This window comes from Thunnus albacares, chromosome 23 (assembly GCF_914725855.1).
Source record: "Thunnus albacares chromosome 23, fThuAlb1.1, whole genome shotgun sequence".
Taxonomy (NCBI): Eukaryota; Metazoa; Chordata; class Actinopteri; order Scombriformes; family Scombridae; genus Thunnus; species Thunnus albacares.
The window spans coordinates 24,002,202-24,019,600 of NC_058128.1; positions in this window are offsets into that span (position 1 = coordinate 24,002,202).

The window sequence follows — 17,399 nt, forward strand, 5'->3', positions numbered from 1 at the left end:
CTTCTTCACACTCTGTCATTGTAAAAAAATCTATTAATCAGTATAAACATACAATCTCTTAACACTTCTGACATTAACTGGACGTATGTCTCTCTCTCTGCCACTCAAACACACATCTGTCGGGCAAAACAGCTCAGTTCCCCAGCAGGGGTCCACTATAATCCTGAAGCCATGCGGTGTGTCTGCAAGAGCTTCTCTGTGTGTGTGTGTGTGTGTGTGTGTGTGTATGTATGTGTGTGCCTGATCAGTTAGTCAACCCGTAACTAATTGTGGCTTACTGTTTGATGTCCTTTGTCTGGCTCTGAGGTGCCTATTTTGAACCAGAGTATGGTCTTTCAATGTTTTTTTGTGTGCATATTCGGTGTCTGTGTGTGTGTGTATATGAGTGAGAGAGAGAGAGAGAGATCCACATGTGTGATTAACACTGCAGCTCTGGGAGCAATAACTGCTGCCAGCTGGTCTTTTAATAGCCAGTATGAACAGGAGGAATGATTACAGCGAGGAAAACCTCAGTGTTCATATGGGCACCTGACTGTTGTTTTAAGATAGACTCCAAAAATTGTGAACCTCTCCTTTAATCTCTTATAGCAAAATTTCAATCAAGGACCTTCTTTAAGCATTAACAGAAAACAAGCCTGGAGCAACCCTTTATCTGATGAACAGTGATTTTCATATGTCATTATTAACTAAACAATTACTTCCATGTAATGTTGCTAAATTGCAAAAAAAAAAAAGTATATTGTCTGTTAGCAGCCACCATTATTTATTCATGTAGATTTTTATTGGGACAGATACATGTGCTTGTCATATGGATAATTATCTTGAATGGGAAAGATGGGAAAGTGGAGTGTGGCCCATTATTCCTTGATAGTGCAAGTCAAGTCAATTTTATTTGTATAGCCCAATATCACAAATCACAAATTTGCCTCAGGAGTACAGTCTGTACAGCAATACAACATCCTCTGTACTTAGACCTTCAATTTGAATAAGCAAAAAAACTCCCTAAAAAAAACCCCTTTAACAGGGAAAACAAAAATGGAAGAAATCTCAGGGAGAGCAACAGAGGAGGGGTGGACAGAGGTGCAATAGATGTTGTGTGTACAGAATAGAACAAGAAAGACTAATTACAGAAATACAACATGGAGGAAGATAACAGACTTATAATGGATTTATGATATATATGAAGAATGTGATGAAGAAGATGCCAAGCAGCTTCCAGGTGCCACCAGAACAGAATAGGACCTGAGGCATATGACCTCCATCACCATGGAGACTCACATCACACCGTTCACATACACAGGAAAAGAGACAAGAAAAGACATTATTCACACAGGAGAGAGAGAGATAAAGACATCATTCAGACAGAGAGTGACATGAGATGAGGCTGAACTCCTGCAGGATGGGAAACCTTATCCAAAACCACAGGAAATGGCACCGACAGCCATGAGAGACAAGAGAGGACAGGAGGAGAAAATAGGGAGAGAGAGGGAGAGAAGAGAGAGGAGCACACAGCTCGGACGCTCATGTGCTTGTGGGACAAACAAACAGAAGGTTAGGGAGATGCAATGGTTATCAGAACAGCAGCAATAATCAATAATCTCATTGGCAGAACAGCGCCTAGTAAATTCATTGAGACAGAAAACGACCCGCCGTGCAGTACAAAGTCATGAAGTACTCAATTAAAAGCAACTAATTGTAGTTGTAATTTAAGATTTAAGAGTTGTAATTTAGATTCTGATGCCAGCAGGGAGGTTATTCCATTATAGCTGATAGGAAAAGGCCCTGCTGCCTGCCTGCTGACTTCTTTTTAACTTTGGGTACACACGGGAGCCCTGTATTTTGAGAGCTGAGAGCTTGAGATGGAATATAAAGTTTAAGGAGATCAAACAGGTATGATGGGGCATTCCCATTTAGGATTTTATAAGTCATGAGAAGCACCTTAAAGTCTGATCTAACATAGATAGGAAGCCAGTGAAGGGAGGCTAGAGTTGGTGTAATATGGTCAAGTTTAGTTTTTATTCTTGTTCTTGTTCTTGTTTTAGCAGCATTTTGGCAGAGGCAGACCAGAAAAAACAGAACATTACAGTAATCAATTATGGATGAAACAAATGCATGTATTAGAGTGTCTGCATCAGCCATAGACAGGGAAGACTGAATTTTAGGTATGTTACGTAATTGGAAAAAGGCAGTCTTGGTGATTTCTTTAATGTGCTCATTAAATACTGCACCTATTTGTCAGACGGATTGAATTCATGCCCCAAACACACTAATTTGTACATGTGGTCAGATCAAAAGCAAAACTGTTGACTATATATCTGTTGAAAAGTTGAAAAGCCTGCCGTCATAGCCTCATAGCATCACACTCCCTGATCTGTCTCCAACAACTCTGTGTCTTTTGTGTCTTTAGTGCATACTGTTGGACAGTTTCTTGAAGGCATTCATGTTGCACTTGGCTGTTCACATAAAAAAGTTGTGTGAAGAGTGAAAAAAGAGAGTTTCAGAGAGAAGTTCAAATCCTGTCTACTTCATCACTACCCCATACCTGGCCTATCACTGTGAAGTGGGCATAATTGTTGGTTTCGGACAGTTACAAAAATTGTCGGATGCAGACTTCCCACTTCTGATGTCAGAAAGTTGTAGGAGCAGAGGGGTGTCAGATGCTGGCAGTTTGAAGCATATTTTAGGCAATCACTGTTGGTGGATGACAAAAGCCTTGTCGCCTGTAAGCTGTGAAATTTCGCTCTGAAAAATTGCAGTTCAAAAATTGCAATTGCAAACCCATTTTTAAGTTGATTAAAGTTGCAATACACAATATTCAGATATTAGATGTCGCAATATAGTACCAACATCTAAGACCAAAACAAACATGTGTCGTTTACTCAATAAAGTTGGAAATAAAAGAAAGCCAACAATTCACTAAATGCAGCTCAAACTGTCAAACTAGGCAGAGCTGATCAAATATGGATCAATATTCTGTTAGTGCATTGCCTATTTCTCTCCTCAAATGCTCTCAGAAACATATTTTAGTGTACTGTTCAGTAAAATGAGATCATTTGTAATGCAGCTGCCATCTTGGAAATAGACGCGGAGGACATGGAAGGACTCACATGCACTAACATGCACTGTACCAATACAAAGAACAGAGAAAGTCAGATATCAACTCACACAGAGGGACTGTGAGTTCATTCACTGGCATGAAGCATATCTTGAGCAGAATGAATCAGAATGTTAAAAACAATGGAGAAAGAGTGCTTTCCTCCAGAGAATCCTACTCTTTTAACCCACGACAGCAGGATTACAATGGGTCATCTTACATCTGGAGTCATCAATAATATTCTGCACACAGGGGACCATGTCAGCAACATCCTGCTGTATCAGAGGCAGTACAAGTGAAGGTTTTAAGTTTTTTTTTTTTTCTAGTTTTATTCCAGAGGCAGTCAGAGTGCTGTGCTGTGTGCTCACTGGCTGCCAGTCCTCCGTTCATGACATTTGATGCCAGAGGGACGGTGGGAGTTGCGTCGGCAGGGGCACAGGCAGGGCAGACATCGCCATGGGGGCCTTCAGGGGAAATGAATGAGAGGAATGCCAATGCCGCTAAATACCAAGTTTGTTTTTATCGATCTATGTATTCATGTGTGTCTGTGTTTGACTGTGTGAGATGCGCAGTAGTCAGACATGCGCAAGCTAGGTGTGAGGTCAATGTGGAGGACAAACATGACGAGCATACATCTCACTCTGTTCCTGTGTTCTAATAATAACTTGAGTGCAACATTAGTGACAGAAGTACAACTGAATACATTAAGCTGCTTCATCTTAAAAGAGAAGGCTCACAATATTCTACATTTTTCTTACTGTCAACATATCCCAATTAAAGACCAAACCAACAGTGAAGATCCTACTAACAATTATGGTGTATTTATCAAAGCCTAATATATCTTATTCCCCTGTGAAAAGAGCTTAAAAACAACATGTCAATGAGTCACACTCTTGCACTGGCTGACATGTTCCTTCATTACCATGAACACACACTGTAGTTTTGACTCAATCCCACACACACCGACCTGCTACCTCACAATATTCACTGGAGCACCAAATGTGAATTAATCCAGTCCCTAACAAATGCACTATTTTCTCCTGTTTAAGTTACTTTTGTTAAAAACTACATTGCACTGATTATGGGGGACAGTTTAACCCACAACAGATTTCTGTATGGGTCAATGCGTGTTACCTGACCATCTTTCACAGCCCTCTTCTAAACAACAAATGACTTTGATGATACCAAATAAGTATAATTTAACTGACTTGTTGAGAAAACTGAGGGAGAGGGAGAGAGAGAGAAATTGAAAGCGTGCTTATGGGAGAGCATGTGTGAGGCTGAACTTGGGCACAATAGTGCTTTGAGCGGGAGGCTAACATCAGTAAACATGCCCACAATGACAATGCTAACATGCTGATGTTCAGCAGGTATAATGTTTACCATGTTCATCATCTTAGTTTAGTGTGTTAGAATGTTAACATTTGCTCATTATCACTAAACACAAAGTACAGTTGAAGCTGGTGGGAATGTCATTAGCTTTGCAGGTATTTGGTCATAAACCTGAGTATTGGACAAATTGAAATTTTGACCTGATGATGGCACAAATGTCAGATGATCAAAGTCAGTGGGATTCATCGTCTGGGAATTATGAATGACTGTCAAAATATTTCACTTGATAAGTGAACTTTGACCTGCTGGTGGCGCTAGAGGACAGACATTGTCATCCATAGAAGCATGGATAAATTGTTATGACGGTCTATAGCGGTCTGTTGATTTGGCCGTTTCATGCAGAAAAGTTGCGGTAATTTAGCAAAATTGCAAGCTCTCGCAAATATTGCAGAGATTTCTTGAATTTGCGTTAATTATTGCAATCGCAAAATCGCATAATCCCTGGAGGGACTGTCTTATGTAGGAATGAATGGATTTGAGGCTAAGTGCCATAGACAGGGTAGTGAAGTCACCTGGGCTCTAAGGGTCTGTGTTTTCCTTAAGGCCCTAAATGTATTGTGCATCACCTGTTGTTCACACATTAAAACATACTAAATGGTTTAAATAAGGCATGTCTGGTGTACTGAAGATATTAAGCCTGGGGGACAATTACTATTAAATGAATCAAATTAAACAAAATGATATGTTTGGAGGTTGTGGTGGTCAGTGGTGAGTTTGCAGCGTGCAATTAATTATCAGCCACTAGTCAGTAAATAGCAGTAGTATGGAGCAGAGTGTTTAGATAAACCCCTCTGTGAACTGAATATGTGTGTGGTTGGTGCTGATAATTAGCTAATCTGGGTGGTGCTTTACTGACTTCATGTTCTCAGACTGTAACACACACATTTGTAATCTAATATTGATTTGGGGTAAAGATTTGACTTGTATTTTGCTAATATGCATCAGAAACACATCTAGTTTACCTGCCAGACATTCAAAACAATCCTCTCCACTATAGAACTTCATTCAAACAAGAACAAAGGGTTTCTGGAGATGCACTGCATTCTGGGAAGCATGCCAATAAATAAAATGATTCTTATTTTGGAAGCCCAGAGCGTCTGTGGTTGCTCATAAATTCTAGGCTCCATTATCTCTTAATTGTATCATTATCTCAAGATAACAACATAGAATTATGGGATGCTCATCGTTAAGCCTCTCATCCTGAGGTAATGATTCAATTAAAATATCTCCACATATCAAAGATCTTTTCCCTGTGTTCACGCCTTCATCTTCAGATGATGGTCATTTTCAGTTTCACCGAGATCCAACGTTGATTGTCCTGTGATGATGTTTAAAAGTCCAGTGTCTTCATCATGGAGTCTTTTCTCTGATCCATTACCAAATAACTAATTAAAAGTACTTGAGATGAGCTGACCTCAGTAGACAACATCAGTGAGGAAGTAGAGTGGCAAAACCATGAATTCATCTATATAATCACAGTACCAAGAAAATAATTTATGATATGTACATACTCGGGGTGTAAATGAATATGAATGTATTACTCTAATATGCACAGATAAGGTGCTCTGAACAGATAGAAAAAAACAATTGGCAGTAATATTCTTCCCCTGCTGTGCTCTGCTCCACACAAATGACCACAAATGTAACGTTGCTTCTTCTCAGTCATAATGCCATTGAATCTAAATACACAGACATCATACACACCTTGCTACAATCAGCAGACACTTACTGTGTCACAGAAAATAATGAAGCTATGGCCAGCTTCATATTACCATACAGACATGACAGTAGTATCAATCTTCTCATCTATCTCATAGCAAGAATAAGCCTATTTCCCAGTATTCCTTTTAAGGTGTCATATTATGGTTTTGGTGATTTTCTGTTATTTATATACTGTTATGATGTCAGATATCTATGCTAAACATGGTCAAAGTTCCAAAACTTGAGGTTAATGTTTGTAGAAATGCTCCCTGCAAGTCAAAAGTCAGGGCTTCAACCTGATCTGAACGCTTAGTTTGCAGCGCTTTTTTCTACCTTACAGACAAGCTGACATCAGCTCGTCGTGCATGCCAATACACGGCCGTCTGTTCCATAGCCTTGTTGCTAAGGTTGTTGCTAATGTTTTTCTATGTGATGTTCACGTTATGCACACATCAGATTCTGGCTCAAACATTATTTGAGAAGTTGCCATTTCGAGTAAAGAGGTTTGTTTCATGGTTTGTTGACATCTCGACAGTCTCTCGAGCAGCTGGAAGTCAGCTATGATGCAGCCTCTGGAAGCTAACAGATCAGAGCAGAGTGCTTCTCAGGAGGGGGTCTTAAAGAGACAGGCACTAAAATTGCCTGTTTCAGACAGAGGCTGAACTGAGGCGCTATGTAAAGGGCCAGTATAAGATATATAAGGAGTTTTAACTATAAATCATGCAAAGATATTCCAGAAGAAGAACCCCAGATTAAAAATATAGACCTGGAAATGTGCATAAAATGTCCTCTTTAATATAGCCTGCAGAGCAAGTCCTTATTGATGGGTTTTAGTTTTGATAGAGAGCTCACCCTCCATACATCTGAGGGGACATAGAACTTAACTTTTCTTTCACAGTGTTGTTGCATCTGAAGTGATGCTACTTTAAACACCACTGTAGCATAGCCTCAGAATTGAGTGTATGGAGAATTTACCATCTGTTTCAACTCTCTGTCAGTTATAATATCTCATTGTGGCACTTCCCTCTGAAATGAGATATATTCTGTCTGAATAAATGGCACCTGCTCCCACAACAAGAACAGAGCACAAAAAAACACTTGAGACACTGATTGCCAAAATGATAAAAGAGAATATATTTTTCCCTAAAATAAAGACATTCATTTAAAATCCCTTTCATGAATTTGAGTCTTTGGGCTGTAGCCTTGTCACGCTGCAGAGGAATACAGAGAGGCTGAGCAGTGACGGGGTGATTTGATTTGGCTGACAGAGGCCCATCAACGCTGTGTTTTCAATTTCACAATCCATACAGCGAACTACTCAAGAATCTTATCCCCGTGTGACCTCCTATGAATCCGTTTTCCTTTTAAATCAAAGTCGACTGACGTTCACAAACAAGCCGAAAAATAAAGAAGCGGTTTGAAACATAAAGTGAATGAAATTCTTTGAAGTCAGGAAGTATGGCATGGCTGATTGATCTTCACAAACTTAAGTTGTAAGCAATTAAGGCTGTAAGTACTGAAGGTAATAGGCCTGAGTGATGTGGAGTGTAAATGAATCAAAGGGTTAGCTCTGTCCAGGTGGGATTAGTTTAGCTGCAGGAGTTAGTAATGTCATTTTCACTTCAGTTCACTGTGACTAACACTGTCTGTGATTATTACAAGGCCTGTCCTCATGCTTTAATACTGTAGTAAAGTGGATTCATGTCTATTAATATGCAATCTGTCAACTCAAATACAGTCTAGATTAACAGTCACACTTAACATTGTACTTAGAAATCTCCCATTGTATCCAGGGCTGTGGTAGTAAAATAAAGTGTAGTTAACTCTACTTTACCTCAGCTACGCTGTCGGCGCTGCGAGGGTCATGATGGAGGGAACAAATCAAGAACCAATCTCGAATCAAACAATCTATACGAAGCTTAGCGTAAGTTCAGGCAGGAAGACTTTTAATCATTCATTCATTCATAATTTCATTCTTCTCTCTCCCTCTCTTTCTCGGCTCCTCCTGCTTTCACATCAGCTGTTAGTTGCGTCACTTCTAGTTAACAAATCATATTTCTCCACGATCCCTAAACAGCCAATCACAGCCTAGCTGTCAAACTTTAAAACTGTGTCCCTCTCTGTTACTGTCAGCTGTCATTTCAGGCATAATCACATCCACCTCCACCCCATCCACCTCCTCAGCCGCAACGCCGGAGCTTGCTCTTCGCCTCTCCATCCCGGATCATCATTCATCTGCCCAACCTCACGTTCCGGCAAGGCCCCAAGTCTCCAGGAGCCGATACCACACCACCTTGATCCACGCCTCTCCGTCACCGCCACCAGTGTCTAGACTCCATCGGGGATTATCCTATTCATGCTTTCATCGCCCCCTTCATATTCGGCCACATCACGATGGAGTCTAATCGCCAAAGACATTGTCATTCATTATCATGCTGTTCAATAAAAACCATTCACTACGTAAACTGAGTCTCTCCTGATTGAAATGATTTTTATTGTACATCAATGTTTGGAATAAAACAAAGTAACACAACTGGTTGCTGTGTAATTAATTTGTTTAATTCACATAAGTGAACAGCTTGACTTTGCAATTTGTGTTTTTCTCAACTTAAGTACACAGTAAATTAAAGTGTTAAGTTTACCGCCATGACTGGAAAAGTTGCAAAACAAACTTTCAATATACAGTGGAAACAGCTTATAGTGATCACTTCTGTCCAGGTCTAATTGATCACTAAAGGCGGATGATTATTATAACCACATTTTTTTCTTTATTTCTGATACAGATTATCATCTAATTGACATTTGTATATTTATTACATGAATATAAAGTCATGAAACGGGCAGCTTTGCAATTTACTGAATTTAATTGACTGTTTCAAAATACAGAACAGCTGTTTGAAACATTTGTTTTGCTGCTGCATCTCATTGGCTCATTTTTGGCAGTTTGTCATAAGCTTCAAGGAGACTAGGTTTTTAATTTTTCTGTCATGATTTCCGTGTGCACACAGCACCAGGTAACCAGCTGGAAGCAGACAGTTTACTGTGAAGCAATAATGGTGCTGCAGCCTATATATCATACGTATAAAAGATTTACCGTAGTTTAAATTATTTTCCACATGATGTCATGTATGAAAAGACCCAAAATGAAAGCAAAGCGGACTACTTGATTACTAAAAGCAAATGATTTAAACAGCATTTGTATAGGAATGATTCTGTCCCAAGTTTTTTAATCCATATAAGCGGTTGATCACTGTAACTGTGATCACTATAAGCAGTTTCCACTGTAGTTTTTGTGTAGTGTTAGACCCTGTATCAAAGATCTGTCTGTCATTTTTTAACAGGATAAAAAAATCGAACAGGATTTGATTGAATGTTTGATCTTAAGTGTTTATCTGTATTCTTAGGGCATTTTTATGCCTCCACGCCCACAACAGCCATGGCCCGCCATGTGAATGCGATATTTCAGGAACGCCTTGAAGGAAATTCTTCAAATTTGGCACGAATTTCCACTTGGACTCAAGGACAAACTGATTCGATTTTGGTGGTCTTTCAAATTCAATCAACCAAAATGTATCACTAAAAGCCATTTGAGAATGTTCACTCTGCTCATTGGTCAGAGTTTTCTGATTCAGGAGCGAGAGGGTAAACACAGGAAGAAGGTCCTGAAGAAGCTCCTATCTGCCCAAATATCAAGAGGGCAATGTACTTTGTTAGTCCAGGTCTGTCCTTGAGTCATTCTCTGGCTAGCTGCTAGCAATTGTAGATTTTGCTCCTCCACATCCCAGCATGCAAAGCGCACCTGGCTACGGGAGCTGTTTAGTTCAAACTTGGAGAGTACACCTTGTAGCTGGGTCAGAACAAGATCAGGAGGAAAAACCATCCATCCACACCACCTCCCTACCTGGACTTTGCCGCTCTATAATGACAGCCCCTGATTTTCTCCGTTTCTGCTGTCATCATTACTTTGGCCACTAGAGGGCGCTGTCACTTGATTGTAAATACGTCATTTTGGGGTTTTTCCTGAAAGAACACTCTCACTGTTTGGATCATGGGTTATAAACTATGGAGTTGACCTTCAAGCTAACTTGTACTGTTACCAACCTGATAAACTGGACAGTATTAATGTAAAAAAAGAAAGAAAAAGCTTCACTCACTACAGCTATGATTTTATCTTTGTGTGTGTGGTTAAAGTTTTCTTTTGTCAGTGTGGAAATGTTCTGCAATGAAGTTTTGTGTAACGCCAGTCCAGAAATGAAACACCTTTCCGGCAATTTAGTAGAATAACATCATTATAGATATATTGCAAACAGACTACGCTGAAATGATTGGATTTAATTATCTTGCAAATCTCATTCAGACATGCAGGGCAATATCAAACACAAAACCTGGCTCCACATGCAAGACTTCAATATTGTTAATTTCAGGTGTTAGACAGAAATTCTCTTAAAGGTCCAGTGTGTAGAATTTAGTGGCATCCAACAGAATGGACTTGGCAGAAATGGTATATATTATGCATAAGTATGTTTTAACTAGTGTATAATCCCATGAAAATAAGAATTGTTGGGTTTTTGTAACCTTAAAATGAGCCCTTTATATCTATGGCGGGTTCCCTTCCACAGAGCCCGCCATGTTGCACCACCATGTTTCTACAGTAGCCCAGAATGGACAAACCAAACACTGGCTCTAGAGAGGGCCTTTAGTGTTTTTTGTGAGTTTCGTGGCCACCTACATCCTTGGAAGGGGAGGGTGAGGGGAGGGGTATTGACTTGGTTGCATTCTGCAACCTCACCCACTAAATACCACTAAATCTTACATACTAGGCCATTAATATAAAGATTGACTAATCGATAAAAAATGGGATTTTGGTGGCTGAGTGGGACTTCTGGCAGAGTCTCTCATGTAAAAGACGAAAGTGGTGGAACGGTGGGAGCTATTCCGTCCAGATTCAGTGTCAATTACAAAGTCCCAGACAAGATCAATTCATCCCTGAAAAGTAATTGGATCAAATTCAAATGTGAGTCTGTTGGGGTGTCTGGGGAAGCCAGAAACTATGAGGAGAGAAGCTACAGCCTCTGTCATCACTGCAGACTGCAATGAGGCTGTATATAGATATTTCATGATAATACTGCATAGTTTCATTGAAATTTGAGTCTGTTTGTATCCTATCACTCTACTGGAGCAGTTTAGAAAACCTTTGTTGAACCACATGTCTGTGCTCTAACTTTTTGCACTAAAGTCACATCTCAATTTGGCCTAAGTGCATATTTGTTATGTGCACTTAGGCCATAACAAATAGGTTCTTAGGGCAAAATGAACCAACAAGCAAAAGGGTTTCTTGTCATCGCCTTCCAAAGGGACCTATATGAATGCGTTCATAGAGGTCCACAGGAGAGAAGCCTGATAGTTGAAGAATCTGCCTCCTATTCTACTTTTAGAGATTCTAGGAACCACAAGTAAGCCTGCATTCTGGGAGTGCAGTGTTCTAGTGGGGTAATAGGGTACTGTGAGCTCTTAGATGATGGTGCCTGACCATTAAGGGCTTTGTAGGTGCGGAGAAGGATAATACACTTACAGACAGACACCTGCCAACAATTCTAGCACACCATCTAAAACCACAAACTGTAGTTTTGACATGTCTCTAAAACAAGATGTGTGCATTTTTTTAACAGAGCCAATATAGCTATTTCCCCCTGCTTTCAGTCTCTATGCTGAGTTTATTACATTTATGGAACGAAATCTATTTTGTTAAGTTGAGGTCAATTAAATTCAATAATTACTTTATTTATCCAGTTTGTCCAATGGGCAATTGGTTGTGCAGCAGGGTAATATAGGATAAAAACACAAAGCACATCACATCATATAAATATAAGTGTTAGTAGGAGAAGGGACGTGAACTGCAGTCTCCTGTGTCGATGTCAGACGTTTTGTATGTCCAACCTCCTCCTTAAGAGGTCTTGTGGCAGTATAAGAACGTCACAGGACTTCTGGCAACGGTCATTATTGGCACAATCACAGGACGTCACCTGTTTTAAATTTTTGACCCAACAATAAATGCTGTTGTTTTTCTACTGAGGACAGTCTCAAATGTACCCAAACCTAAATATAATCCACACCCTATGTGATGGACATTTGTATGCCGCTCCCCCTCAGAGAGACTATGTTACAGGTTGACTGATGAACTTATTGATCTGAGTGTGTTATGTCATTGCTTAGTTGTGAAAGTATGTGTGTGGTAGGCTGACTAACTTATTGATGATTCCACCTCATTACCACCTTCCTCCAGTGGATTGCGTGTGTGTGTGTGTGTGTGTGTGTGTGTGTGTGTGCGTGAGTTAGCAGCAGGTTGATTAATTTGTAAGATTTCAGCTTGTTACGGGAGGTTTGTTCAGTTGATTATATGTGTGCATGTGTGAGTGTGAGCGTGGGTGTAACTATGCACATGTGGTAGATTAAGTGTTTTTTTTAGCTTATTACTTAATTTTCTAACTCAAGTGTGTTTCTGTGTATTCATGTGTCTGTTCATTTGGGCTGATTGAACCATCACTGACTTTAATTAATTATTGGAGGATTGTTCTGCTGAATTTTGTGTGTGTCTGTGTGTGTGTGCATAAGTGCATGTGTATTAGAGGCAAGTTGATTAACTCATTGATTTCGACATGCTACTGCATTCTGCTATTAAAGTTTGTGTGTGTTCACTCAGTGTTAATTCAAGTCAGGATAATTAACAATTTCAGCTTGTCACTGGAGGATTTTGCTACTCAATTTTACAACTGAGTAAAGTAGAGTAAGGAATGGAGAATGGATATTTAATGTCTTGAGGGACAAATTGGTTTTATGGAAGCCCATTTACCCCTGGAATAGAATGTATGCAAGGTTAGGAAAACTATAAAACATATAGTAAGTAAGTAATAATTATCTTTTTCATTTCATTTATTTAACCGCTTGTGTCAATACACAGTTCCAGAGGAAGATGTGATTCATGAAAAACATATCATTCAATTTCCTCGTGAGTAGAAATTATGAAAAGATGATGATTGGGCAGTCAGAATACAAATTCTGAAAGAAGTTGAAGTGTCAGTTTAAGTGTGAGCACTGCATTTTTGTGGAAGTTCCACAAAAAATTCACTGCAAGCAGATGAACAACAAAACATAGAACAATTAATGCAACAACAACAACAAAGAAAGCAACTGGGGAGAAAAACTGTCCATCTAGCACATCTCTTTTACTTGGCTTTTCCATCTTGATATGTAAGATATCCAGATACAGATAACATGGAATGACTAGAGTTGGAGTTGTGTAAACTTCTCCTAAAGGTCTGATTCAACATACCTATGGGTTTCCATTCAAACTTCTCCCTCTGAAAAGAGTGTGTGCTGCAGTGTGTTGGCAAATGTAAAAAGATCTTATTCAACACCAGACTTCATAGTAATTACATGAATTTTGTTTCCTGAAGAAAAAAAAAATCCAGACACAAAGACGACTGGAGTGTACTTTGGAATTAAATGAATGTTATTTTTCAAAACTGCCTGAACTACCCTTCAATCCCACTACTTGGCTCGGTGGACGTAATTTTGCATTCTGGCTTTAATTGCAGCAAATGTGAAAAAATTATATTTTAACTCTTCAGTGTGGCAGTAATCCACAGCCTGGCCCTGTGCTGAGCCAGATGACGGCAGTGCGGCGGCGACAAAGGATGGCTTTAATGAGATTCTGAAATAATACTATACAGCCGCTGGCCAAATGATTCCAACAGCATGTGCGTGTGTGTGTGTGTGTGTGTGTGTGTGTGTGTGTGTGTGTGTGTGTGTAAACATCTATGGGCATGAGCTAATAATTGCATTCAGCATGTGTGTATGCGTGCTCTCGTATTTATTTAATGATTCCGATGCCTTAAAATAGCCAGCATTAAAAACAAGAGGGCTTGGTGTGACCTTTACACAGTAGATGCTGAGAGTCCTTCATGCATTTCAAGCAGATTGCATGGGCCTTAATTGCCTGGGTTGGACCTCTCATTAGCCTCTTTGTGCCTCTCACACAATAGCTGATTTTATACATGAGACTGCTGCATTGATGATCACTGAAATAAGATTTTATTATAATTATAGAAAATATAATTGAAGCACAATTTTAGACATGTTGCAGGTCTGTCTCTGACTGAGATAGGACTTGCCTCTTGACTCCTTATTCTAGTGTTAATTTTGTCAGCTATTTTTTAAATTTAGTCTAAGTCCTGTGTTAAGTGTCCTCTTTAGTTTTTATCATATTTAGTCAACCTCATCCTGTTTTTTATTAACAATTTTTAGTTGACTGTCATTTTAGTCCTATCTTAGTCAAAGAAAACTGTAACCGTTTTAGTCAATGAAAACTATTGACATTAGGTCTTTTTTTGACATCAGATATCATTTCAGTCAATCTAGTCTAGCCAAAGCCAAACATTTTTAGTCATTTTTTTGTTATTTTAGATCAAGATCTTAGCCGGTAGCTGTTTTCCTCACTCTACTCTCATTATTTTGCTCCATACTGTCGGGCCTTGCTCTGCCAGTTATGACAGAAATACACACATCTTGCACTTTATGTGATTAAACATTATGTTTCACAGTCACAAAGATAATGTGAGACACAGCGTCTGTTCTTGCTACACTCTGTCTTTGTCTGTTGACAAAGTTAGGGAACAACATGGACCCACATATCAATGACAACAGTTATAGCTAACAAATGTGTTTTTAACTTGTTCCGCTGCCCCCAAGTGGCCAAAGAAAACCAATTAATGCAGCTTTAAGTAACATTATAATTATGTTTTTACTGCAGAAAGAACAATTTTACTCTGATTTCTTAGCATTTCTGTTGCACACATTCTTCTTCTTCTTCTTATTACTTCTAATGGAGCACAGGGAGGGTTTCATTCAAAAAGGGAATATATTTGAATATACTGGCGACTGAAATTCATTAGTCAATTCCATAACAAAGATGGTTATGTTCTGACAAGACAAATGAAGTCATCAGCACTCACAGATAAATGTCTATCATATTTTTAATGATGCGCAGCAGCAAAAAAATGTACATGTTTCAGCTCCAGGCTTTCCTCAGTGTTACTGAAACAATTGTGGGTGTGAACCATTTAAACAGCAGCCAGGACCCTGCTGGTGATTAAGACCAGCTGATACAAATCATCTAAACAGGGATCATCAGAAAACCAGAAGTAATAAGAATAATAATAAGAAAATTTAAGACAATTTAAACCAGATGTGTCACATTATGTAATTGCAACAACCAAATCATGACTGATTGATTTACACACCAACAATAAAAACAGGATGTATGTGACCTCGTCATATGCAGCATCTTCATAAAAAGTAGCCTACAAATGCATGTACATAAATATAAACAACCATCCTCAAGAGACAAATATTAGTCAGAAATTAGTGAGAAAAATAGTAATCAGATAGGAGGAAAGGAGGAGGAAAATTCTGTGATTAAAACAGCCAGATGAGTGACCAATAGATTTATTCAATATATCACACATGTGACTGTACCAGCAAAATAAATGACTGATAGATTTACCAAATATTTCATATATTGTGATAGTAACAGTCAGATAAGTGACTGATAGATTTGAACGCTAACAATGAAAATGCATGTAGACCAGTCAAATGCACTGTATGCCACAGAGTAGCCTATTGTCTTATAAAAGTTCTGCAAACCCACACAGATTTTACTGTGGCCGATTAGACCTGTGCTCATGTCAAGGTTGAGTGGAGCCATGCTGGGACTTTGCAGAGGTCACCTATGTAAGAGAATTATGAAGGTGTAATTTGTTCCACATGCAGAAGAGTCGGGAGATGTCAGTCAAGCACAGTATGTACACGCCCACACAGTCCTGAGAGGAGGTCTAATTAGAGAGAAGTGGAAGTACCTGTGTGTGTGAGTGAACCACACACAGGTGATTCCAGATGGCGTCCAAAACACGCCCACCTATGTGTTTGCATAGGTCTTTGTAAGTTCTTTATAACAACCATGTTTTTGTCTAATATCTCTTATTCTATTTACTTTGTTCTTTTAGAATGTTTTGAACATGTTTTTGGTTATGTGCACTATTTGTTGCATGTATTGTTTGATTGCTGAGTAGAGTGATACTTGTACTGATCAACATTTCTTGTGAACCCCATTAGACCCCTCTTCCACATCTGACCTTTGTATCTGTGATTCTTCAGTGAACCAGAGTGCCCAGTAACAGGACCCTGAAACTGAAGCAGCTAAATGGAATTAAGTCATCATTTATCTTATCATTATCACATGATCACCAACCTACTGTCACACGTCAAAGAGGTCAAAATGTCCGAATGAATGTATGAATTTAAGTACATTTTTCTTTTCACACTTCCACATGGATTTAAAGTGGATAAGGAAATCTATCCCGTTCAGGTCCAGCTGACTTCTAACGTTCATTTTGCAAGTTATTTTTTTTTGCTTTTTGGATATTAACCAAGTGTCCAAAACAACACCTACACTAACAAACAACACCTACAAGGAATCAATTGAGACCGATCAGCAAATCATGGAGGTTACTCAGATCTGACTCCTTTTCTTTTTAAACTCCCAAACCTCATGACCAACTATTTCAATTAGATATTGCATGAATAAAATGAGGCATGATTCTTCAGTTACACAGCTTGTTTTCACCAAAAAGTGATTCAACATTTCTAAAACAGCTTCCAGTTTTTTGTTCCAGTTTGAATATGAGAAACAAAGAATATCCTTCAGTTTATGTTTGTCTCATCAGGTGTAGAAAGGGTTCATGTTGATGGTGCAGTGAAGGAACAATCGAACTGTCAATCATCTGTTTGTACAGCTTACTTAAAAGGAGGAATGTGAGAATTTGTTTAAGGCAGATACATCCAATTATCCAGGCAAATGGCTACTGAGTCTTGCCACACAACAATGACCTAAGTGATGAGTGGGGATTTGTGAAACTGATTTTCTTCATGCTCCCTAGTAAAGGTCAAATAAAGGTCAGTCCTCTTTTCTCTATATCTTCTTTCACTCTCTCCCAAAATGGAATGGAGCCTTTGGGTGGAATTTTTAGAGCTAAAAACCCACATAATAAATCTCATGCTGATTCTTGTGCTGTTATTTTCTCAATTCATCAGGGAGGTAACTATTTTTTCCTGTCCCCCACTGCAAATTTCCTCCCTTTCAAAACACACTTGAGGA